Genomic DNA, 10,818 nt, shown 5'->3' with positions numbered 1-10,818 from the left:
GAAGATGGACCACAAATTGCAATGATAGGATTATCCTTAGGAGGAGATTTCATTTTTATTTTTGGAAATTTCTCATCATCTATGGGCCCAATAAAAACAATAGATCTGTATAATTGATCTACGGGGCGCACCAATAAAAGCTAAAATCCTAAAGATAACTATTCATCTTCACATATCTAGAATCATATTATATCTCTTTACTTGAGATTGGGTGTGTATTCTCTTTCCATGGCTAACATGTGGCGTTTTGTTAAGGAGACAATCCAACAATGTGCCAACAATATCTGCAAAAAAACAAAACAAAAAAACGTTTGCTAGGCCCCCCTACACAAGCTAAATTGGCACATGAGTAGAATATTCAAACCATGCGATCAAGTCCAGAAATATATTAAATTTTCTAGATCATCCTTTATTTTCTAACAGGTGTGGCCCACTTGGTAGTTGACCGGCCCAATTGAAGTCAGCGGTGGTCCAGGATATGTCAAAAAAAAATCAGATCAGAGTCGGCAGTGGCACATTTGGACAAAATTGTATCAGTTTGTGTCAAAATTAGTTTTTTCTTAATCTATCCTCCCCCATTTTCCTAAATCCGACTCCATTTTGCCCGTCCCATGATCGAGGTGGGCCAGATAAATGCTCGATCGGACGCGAAAATGATCTGAGCCGTTAGAACTTAAAATGGATGTATTTCCTAAACCGAAATGAATTATTAGACGTATCATATATGATTTTGGGGTAAGACGAGATACTTTAGTTATAACCATATCACGCCAGGTTGAGATACCTAATTTGTGAGTTCTCGCCTAAGTATAGGCTGAAACACCTCTCGGTGTTTCCTAGACCCCGACTCTACCCTCATCGTGACTATTCTCTCTTAAATTAACATTTTCCAATATCAATTTCCTAAGTTAAAGTCCAATTTTTTTTATTTTATTATTATTATTTTTTAAAGATGACTAAAGGTTTTGTCTTAGAGTTTTAATGTCGCTAAGTCTTAGCGTTCTCATCTATGTCAGCGGGTGCATTATGGTGAGTCCACAGCACACGGTCCAGTTTAATCCTAAACTCATGCTCTGATACCAACTTGTAACACCCTAAAATTTGAGGGTCGATCAAATGCTCGAATCCCGAGATTCCGAGCATCACTTAATGCTTTGCGGAAGCTGGTTTCTTGGTTACATCTACATTTAACAATTAAGCATGTATAAGATTATACTAAACAATGTATCTACTCCAAAATAAACACGATTACAGGAGAAAATTAAATTAAAATACATATAGTATGATTATTCAGAGTATGGGTCCAACTGGGCCCAATATACAATTCCAAAATCAACAAAAATGTGGGAAAGTGGTGTCTAGCTAAGCCCGATCGCTCGACTCTCCCTATCAAGCAGTGCGCAGCCTACATCAGCCCATAAAAAAACTGGGAGTAAGAGAACTCCTCATTCATGCCCGCCTGGTCCAATGCATTAGCCTCAGTGATCCCCGTATCTATATCAGTGTCTGGTTGGTGTTTTAAAACACCATCCCATAGTGAGAGTGAGTGATCAACTCAGTGGTTCCATAAAGCATGGGTAACACATATTATTAAGTCTCTCAATACAGGAATGATAAAGCAATGTAAAACAATCACTACCTAATTATTCTTATTAATGCAAATAATGGGGTTTATGAAATGATGCATGCTCTCACCAATCGACACTCCATCAACATGCGACTCCGACCACTTGGTTCGCAAATGCTAACACTTCTTCAACATGCGACTTCAATGCCTGTTTCGCCACATTCTAAACTAATGCGATGCAGTGAATGATCATGCTAGCTGAGTGGTTAATTATGTTTATTCATCCAGTAGTTTGGGGAAGCTATGACACCTCCCTTTTAGTCATCGATCTCAACTAATCACTAGGCGCGAAACGACCACAACGGTCCTACGCTTGTAATCCCTGATCCGTCTGGGTTCGTCACTCCCAGCTGAATACATACGAAAGGTAAGTTGTAAAAGTAATGCTTGCGGTCATTATGGGGAGGCTCGTCACCCTAGCGTAGGCCGATAGCATGGACACGGTGTCCCATACAATCGTGCCCAGCTCATGAGTCTTGAGGATCGCGATAGTAATGTTTAATAGTAGACCTTTGCAAATGGTAAGGGGGTGTCCCAAATTCAAATAGTTGTAATCATACATGGTGAACATATATAGGGTTAGCCGGTTCTTTGGACAATCTCAGTTGGTATATGTGAACACTGACGTAAACAACATGGAGTGTGTAAGCACCCCTTGTGGCCCAACCATTGTTGGTCGTCCGTGTTCGACCCGAATCAATCAAACATGTCTGGGGTGACCAACCTAATTTGGTCAACCATATCCGAGAATTTACTGACTAACCAAACTACTCTTGTAGTCCTACTTTTTAATCTAATCAAGTCAACAAGCATTAAAGATGATTAGATTCACATTCAATCATCAAAATCAATAATCTACTCATTTTCATCGAACACGTAGGTGTCGCTATACTACAAATTACAATCCATTGAACATAAATTGAAATATATGTAAGTTATCATGCACATACTACATTAGTAATTATAAATCATTAACTGGAGCAGTAGCATTGATAAATCCCAACCTAAGCACTTATGGTCTGTACCATTGCAATGATTCACCCGACTCAAAGCGCTCCTACGATTAGGGTTATAGGAAAAATTCACCAAAGCCTAAATAATCATATGAACAATTGTAAGGACTAGAAACCTAAACCAAAATACTAGATTATAGGGTATAATCTATTTCTTACCTCTAATTGTTGTCGAGAGAACTCCACAAAGGATCCGTGAGTAGCAAGGTGGCTATAGAGGGGGATGTGAGAGTGAAGGTATACATACCATCATACTTCCAAGCTCTCCCTCTCTCTTTCTCCTCTTTTTTTCTCTTTCTCTCTTTCTCTTTTTCTTTCTTCTAAAGTAAATTCGTATAGAGAGAGGGGATGTGAAATGAAATGGTATTTATAGTGTCAGAGGTTGCACAAATGACCTCAATGGCCCTTTATTCATTATACTAACCCTAGAGGGGGTTGTTTCCAACCAACGGGACCCATCGGGAGATGTACGGGTCAACCTAAGCCATGGGATAAGTGTCCCACTAGGCGATCTATGTTTGGAGGCAACCATCTGATGATTGAACACACCGATCAATCGAAAAATGCCCTAACCCAGATCGACGGTCATCGAATGTCAATTGGGTCTATAAGTATACGGATATGTGTGCGGAAATGTCTTTAGTCAGCACCCCAAGTTTGGTCGTGAATTGACGGTCCCAAAGTTACAACTTTATGAAAGAACAAATGGACTTATTTCACTTAAGTTCCATATTTTCATATAAGGTATTCACACAACCCAAGCACTCGACTTGCGAGTCCAAGTTGAACGATTCGAGACGCGATCTCAACTCGATGTCCCATGATGAATGTCAAGCCCACTAAGACGAATATATTTCTATAGCCTTGGGTTTAGTGGCCTACTAATGAGTCGTCTAAAGCTTGTTTAGATAATCAGGGCATTTCTAAAATGAATTGGGTAGCGAGATTTCTCGTGCACAATGATTAGATTTTATATTAGCTAAGTTCATAGTGTGGCCTATTCGCAACTAGTGGAAATGACGATTCGGTTATAATCACTATTAACCGTTGGTTCTTAGGCTAAAATGATACTAGGTCAATTTGGTTTGTTAATTAAGATCCGACCCCTAGTTGTCTCAACTTTGGGTAGATTGTTGAGGGTCAAATATTACATATCAGACCCCAATTATTGCCTAGATTTACGAACATGGTACTGTTTAATGGCCGATTTAATCGTGTTTGTGATGCAGAGTGTATTTACGAGCTTGGATTGAAATAGGATGTTAAAAGCATGGATTTAACGGCCATGAGGCACCAAGACAAGGGACAGACCCCAGGGGACCAAGATCGATGGATTTACACGCCAGAGATCGAAGAAAATCGATAAACTGAAGATCAAGTGGCCTAAAAATCATCCAGAATGCGAGATCATAAGGTTCCCACCATCCGTTAGCTCGAAACTACATACATGTCCTGAGGACCATAAATTAACCGTGCACATTGAATTCTAGCCATCAGATCCCCGTAAAAGTGGCCCAAAGGACAGATCTACCCATAACCATTGATTTTGGGCCCACCTGATATTCGGATATTTTTAAACTCGAGCTCGACACATTAAATGAGATGAAAAAAAAAGAAATGGATGGTGTGGATTTATCAGATATATCACTGAGGGGCCCAAACGAGTACTGCACGTGCATTGTTGCAAGAGTATTCGCAGTGCATTGAACCTGTCACAAGCGGTCAAACCGCGTTGACCGCTCCCACCCGACTTTCTTATACAGAGAAGGAGAGTCTCTGTTTTCCTCTGCGCAGGTCCGTCCGCTGATCCACCAATGGCCCACCATCATCGTGCAAATCAATAATCTGACACGTTCATCGTGTCTAGGAGGGAAATTAGACCATAAGCGGATCATTTCCATGCATCCATGCACAAGAACAAGAGTGAAAAGACTGGAGCGTTCTCCGCACGTTGATCAGAGCAGTGGTCCACTCAAAGCTCGAATCCATTTCAAATTTGGAATAATAGCCTAAATAGACCCTACAAGACCAATGAACGGCCCTGATCTATTAAAAAATATCACATGTGGGTCCCGCAGAGATCAGCGCAACCCCCTGTTTCCGCGTCCGGCCGCTGGCCAAATTCTGCGATCGTTGTACAGCCATGATGATGATCGTATGAAGGATCTGGACCGTCCATCGGGTAGACCATCCTAAAATGTCCTAGGGGACATTGTTCTCTTGGAAATAAGCAAGGGACGAGGGGAAGCAGCGCCCGTTCTCTTGGTGCGGAAGCCCTTTCGCATGTTGTTATGCAGCCACCGCCTTCTGCTGCGTAAACTTAAGCACGAAACCAACTCCAACTGATTTACGGACGCTGGCACACCTCTCCAAGGCCTACATTACCTATAAGAAAAGAGAGAACGTGAGAGAAGAGGGAGATTTAGGGAATTTTGCAAGGAGACGGCTGGACGTGAGCAGAGAGAGGGAGTTGAGTTATTTGGGTTTTTTTTTCCTTCTTTTTGTTTATTTTTGATTTAACCAATCATGGTCGGCTAAACCTCTTAGCTAGGGCTAAGAGGTGAAGCTTGTGGCGTGATGGGGTTGATCCTACGGCTTGGATGCATGTGATGAACTATGTTTGATTCTAATTAGATGAAAGAATGCTTTAGTTTTTAATGGTTTATTGTGACTTACATTACAGTAGATCTGCGATGGCTTAAGTATTTCCTTTTCTTTTCTTGTGATTATGAAGCCAGGACGCCCTGTTGTTCACCATCGCCCCTTGGACATGGTGGAATGACGGAACTCTTCCTGACATTCATACATCACCCAGATTCGCTGTGAATTAGTTTAATTCTGTTGTTTGCTTTGTCTCATGGGCATGGTTTTGTGATGGAATCCATTCTAATTTACACCCGTCTGATCACTTGGAAACTAGATTAAATGAAGTTCAGAATTGATTTTTAGGTTATATCTTCCAACTGGATGAAGATGGGACTCAAAGTCCAGTTGAGTTCATGAATCGGCCGTAGATCTCCCTGATCTCTACAAGTGGATCCTCTAAATCTCTAGTTTCTTATCTCTAATTTCTCTTAAGTTTTGCATTAATCTCTCACCATTATTCATCAATTTATATTTGATTTAGATTTCATCTTAGTCTAATTTTAGTTCTACTTAGTTTCAGATTACGTACAAGTATCAGTCCCTTGGGATTCGACCTCGATCTTACCGAGTTTATTACTACATCACAACCCTATACTTGGGGAGTGAACATAGATCTTTAATTTAGTTGTGGTTGTCTTGATTAGTCAGTGATAGGTTGGATAGATTTGTACCCTATGTGAACAAATTATGAAGTTATACTCGATGTTTATGTGATCGGACGGATTCGTTGGCTTTTTACGGTTGATTAATCAAAATTGTGCGGTTCTTTATTGGTACCGCCCGCGTATAGGCTCACCACGAGTATAAGGGTTGGTTAGTGACGACACGAGCTAATTATAGTGAAAAAATTACAAGGATTTTTGGAAATCCAAAACAGTGAAAATCCAAGAAGTTACAACTTTTCCCAGAAAAAATTCAGCAAATCCTTCAAGCGATGGGTTCTTCAGGTTCGATAGGTAATATTAATCCTATAAATCTTTGGTATATTGACTCAGGGGCATGTAATCATATAAATGATACTATACATCAGCGAACGTGTCCTCACACCGGAGCAAAATGGAGTAGCAGAACGAAAGAATCGACACATTACTGAGGTAACAATTACCATGATGGAGTATGCACGTATTCTAAAATTTCTTTGGGCTGAATCAAAATCAACAGTTGTGTATCTGATCAATCGATTACCTTCCAGTGTTTTGACCATTCGAAAAACTTCCACATTCTTCCTTCATGATAAAGATCCAAATTATAATCGGTTAAGAGTGTTTGGATGCATTGCTTTTGTTCATCTTCCAGAACGAGAACAGGATAAATTTAGTCTCAGGGCAACTAAATGTGTTTTTCTTAGATATGGGGAGCATCGGAAAGGGTATCATTATTATGATCCATTTACTCATCGTGTTCGTGTGTCTAGACATGTCACATTCTTGAAATTTTACTATACTACAAAGTTGTTCATACATCTCCATCAGTTACCGTTGTTCCATCTTCCATTTCTCATATCCCCTTTTGAAGAAAATTATTCTATGCTTCCTTCTTCCTCTTCTCCTTTACAGGTCTACCAACGCCGTGTGAAGCTTATCTCTCTTGGGTCTTCTCCTTCAGTTGCTCCTGCTTCTAATCAGGTATCCTCTTCTCCCATAGAGCAGGTAATTGTCCCACCTTCCACTAAGATCCAATTACGTCATTCCAGTCGTCCGTATATTCCTCCCTGTCAATTAAATCTTTTTGCCTCTCATCATGCCTTGTTTTCTAGATTAGATTTTTTTGTTGTCTCTACTTATTCTTAGGCATATACACAACCGTATTGGGTAAAGGCAATGGATGATGAGATTTAAGCACTTGAGGAGAATGCTACTTGGATATTGGTTCCATTACCTGAGGGGAAACAAGTAATATGCAACAAATGAGTATATACTGTGAAATTAAAATCTGATGGGAGCTTAGCTCAATACAAAACTCGGCTAGTGGCCCACGGCTATAAACAAGAGTATGGAGTTGATTATAATGAGACATTCATTCCATTGGGAAAATTGAAAACGGTCCGTTCCTTGATTGTTATAAATTCTTCTAAAGGTTGGTAACTCGATCAACTCGATGTCAAGAATGTTTTCCTCTATGAGAATCTTAAAGAAGAAGTTTACTTGAAGTAACCTCCTGGTTATAAGTCCAATGATCTAAGCTTAGTTTGCAAGCTATCTAAAGCTTTATATGGATTCAAACAAGCACCAAGAGCATGATTTGAAAATTTCCATGGGGTTTTAACCATAGTGGGCTATTCTTAAAGCCAATATGACTCATCACTATTTATTCTCAAGTTTGATTGAGGTCTTGTTTCTTTATTGGTATATGTTCATGATATTCTCATCAAAGGAAGTGATGCTCAAGGAATTGTCAATCTCAAATCATTACTTCACTCCTCATTTCATATGAAGGATATGGGTCCATTAACATATTTTTTGGGTGTTGAAATTTTTTGTAATACTCAAGGTTATCTCATGAGTCAATGTAAGTGTACCTGTGATTTGATCAAACTAACAAACCTTACAAATAACAAGACCCATGAGACTCCTCTGGAATTAAATGTCAAGTATAAGAAAGATGATGGAGACCTTTTCTCAGATGTTACATCCTATAGGTAGCTGGTGGGGAGATTAGTCTATCTCACCCTGTGTAATGACCCGGAAAATTTTGTGCCAAGACCTGAGTACTACCTCTATTTTCCTTAGATGCTTATTGGGGTAATTAGCGCTAAACTTGATTACTTCTGAAATTTACATCAATCACTTTAAATTGGATCTGCATGACTCAAAATTTGTAGAATAGTTGGCGCTAAGTTACTCTGAAATCTGAGATTCATCGCTAAATCCAGTTGCTCTTGAGAATTTTTGGAAGTTCTAGATCGGACCTGGACCGCGCATCGAAAGTCTGATAGCGATGATCTTAGGCTGTTTTGGTCACCATGTTGGACTTGGCCATCACCTCAAAAATCAAGTCCAGATGATGTTCTGGGTCGATTTGATTGAGTCCGGAATGAAGAGTGTGAGAACGGTGAGATATTAAATAAGATTTTATGAAATTTGAGTCGTGTCGCTTGTGCAATGATTTTAAGCAATCTGACCATTGGATTCTGACCCAATTTCACCCTCGGATCAGGGAAGGCGGCCCAGACATGTCCTTGTGCTTGTGGTCCTGATCGAGATTCGGTGACCGTTGAATTGAGTGTGGTCCGCTACGGCTGATTTGAAGATCCGGTCGGTACGAAAACTCAGCTTGACCTAGATCCATGGTCAGTGAGTTTAAGTCCGACCTTTCGTGGTAATAGGCCCACCGGAAGTGCTCCGTTGGATCGAGAGAAGCCTGTTTTGGTTATACCCTAAATATACCTTGGCCCTGGGGTTATTTTCATCAATGTTAGGCCTATATATAGACCTTAAAACTCTAGCTCTCTTTTCCATACGACTTTCCTAACCCTACCTACGAAAGAGAGAGGAAAAGAGAGAGAAAGTGAGAGAGAAGTTGGTGAATCATCTTAGATTCTTTCCTGTTCTTCTTCATCCTTAAGCCATCACTTTAAAATTGTTATTCTGGTGATTCTGAGTTCATCCTTGGGTAAGTTAACCTAACCCTAATCTGTGTTAGAGCTTAGAATAGCCTTTGTGTTGTTGTAGCTCATTTCTATTCTTGCCTTAGGTTATCTTGTCGCCGTTGACGAAGACATATCGTCTAAATCAGTTCGGTGTTCTATTTCTGGTTTAAGGTGCGGATTTTAATCGTATAGGTTATGGTTTTCAAGGCTTTCAATGCCAGTGAATGGTTTATTCTTGCCATGGATGAGATTTCACATGCCAAATGTTATGTTTATTTTGCGTTCCTGATATGCATGTGTTACATTGAGATTTGTGTATTCTATGTGTATGTATAAAGTACCGTATACGTATAAAATATGAACATGTGATTGCCATGATTAACTATCGTGTATTTATGCTAGATGTATGTGTGACAACTCCTTGGTAAAAGGAATTGTCCAAATGCGTGTATTTCAACATACGTCATGTATGTTGTATTACGTATTCTAAGTGTTTGTAGAAATGTCTGAATGATCTAAAGTGTGATATATCAACCTAATATGGGCGTTGAGAAGCGATTCTCAACTCTCCCACTAGTGTGTATGATTTCCTTCATGCAAGTTACATTCCTTGTTGTTTAATTTCAAGTATTACTTATGTGAAAATCCATGTTAAGTTGATATTCTTTAAATGCTCATGTACCACATGATTTGAGTTGTTGTTCCATTACTATCCTAAATTGTTGATATGAATATCTGTTGAAGTGAAATGTGTTTGGGACTATGAATAGTCTAGGAAATCGGTAATCGGCCTTGAGATCGTGGCTGAGGGTGCTTTCGCCACGAAGGACGTGATTAGACGAACCCGAGTCGTATTAGAGTTCTCGGCAGTGGTTTGGCCATGCGGAGTGTTTGCACACTCTATGTCGTTCAACCCACCCAACGTGCGCTCATACTAGTTGAGTTCGTCAAGTAACCCGATTGTCCGATGTATGTTCACCATGTATGGACGCTACTGTTTGAATCAGGGTACCGAACTTACCAATGAAATCCTATTAACCATTGTACCTTGATTCGCTAAGACTCATGAGCCGGACATAGTGGTATGGGACACCGTGGTCGAGCTGTCGGCCTACGCTGGGGTGACGAGCCTCCCCGTAGTGACCAGTGAGCAACCAAACTCGTGAGCCGATTATGGTGGTATGGGACACTATATTCGTGCTGTCGGCTTACATTGATTGGTGACGAGCCCTTTGTAGTGACCTTGAGCATGCATGGATACCGCATTGAGGTGACGAGCCTTAGCGTAGTAACGAAGGTATGATAGGCGTGCATTGATTGGTGACGAACCCTTTGCAGCGACCTAAAACTATATGATCGTATGAGATGATCTAGGACTGACGACCCTAGAATGGATCACTATTTGGATGGTGATATGAGGAAGGTACCTTAGCTTCCCAATCCTGCTGCATGAAAGGGACTAATAACAACTTGGTAATCATGTTCATGCACCGCATTTGCATGTGCTTTGAAGATGTGACGCACTTTGAGGCGATGTCATGCGTAACGTAAGATGAAGACGCTGAGGGTGTACGCGGGCACGCATTATTCTACATACATCCTTGCATTAATAAGAATACTTAGGACATGTTTGATTGTTCTGCTTTATCATTACTGCTTGATTGAACTGATAACATGTTAACCTTTGCTTTATTGTTCCACTGAGTTGATCACTCACTCCCACGTTCTGGGGCAGTGTTAAACACCCACCAGACTCTGTCTTAATTGCTGATGTTGCAGATGTTGATGCAACCTCTGAGGCAGAGCAAAAGATCGAGGATGATGAGGCTGCATTTTCTTTCATGCAGTTTTCAGGCGGGTTCTAGTGAGCCTTGTTCTGATGCGCAAGATTCTGGGATTACTTTTGGGTTTAAATGATGTAATTTAATACTTGTAATTTTGAT

This window comes from Magnolia sinica, chromosome 16 (assembly GCF_029962835.1).
Source record: "Magnolia sinica isolate HGM2019 chromosome 16, MsV1, whole genome shotgun sequence".
In the NCBI taxonomy this organism is placed as follows: domain Eukaryota; kingdom Viridiplantae; phylum Streptophyta; class Magnoliopsida; order Magnoliales; family Magnoliaceae; genus Magnolia; species Magnolia sinica.
The sequence above is the reverse complement of the archived record's forward strand: the minus strand, read 5'-3'. Positions refer to the sequence as shown.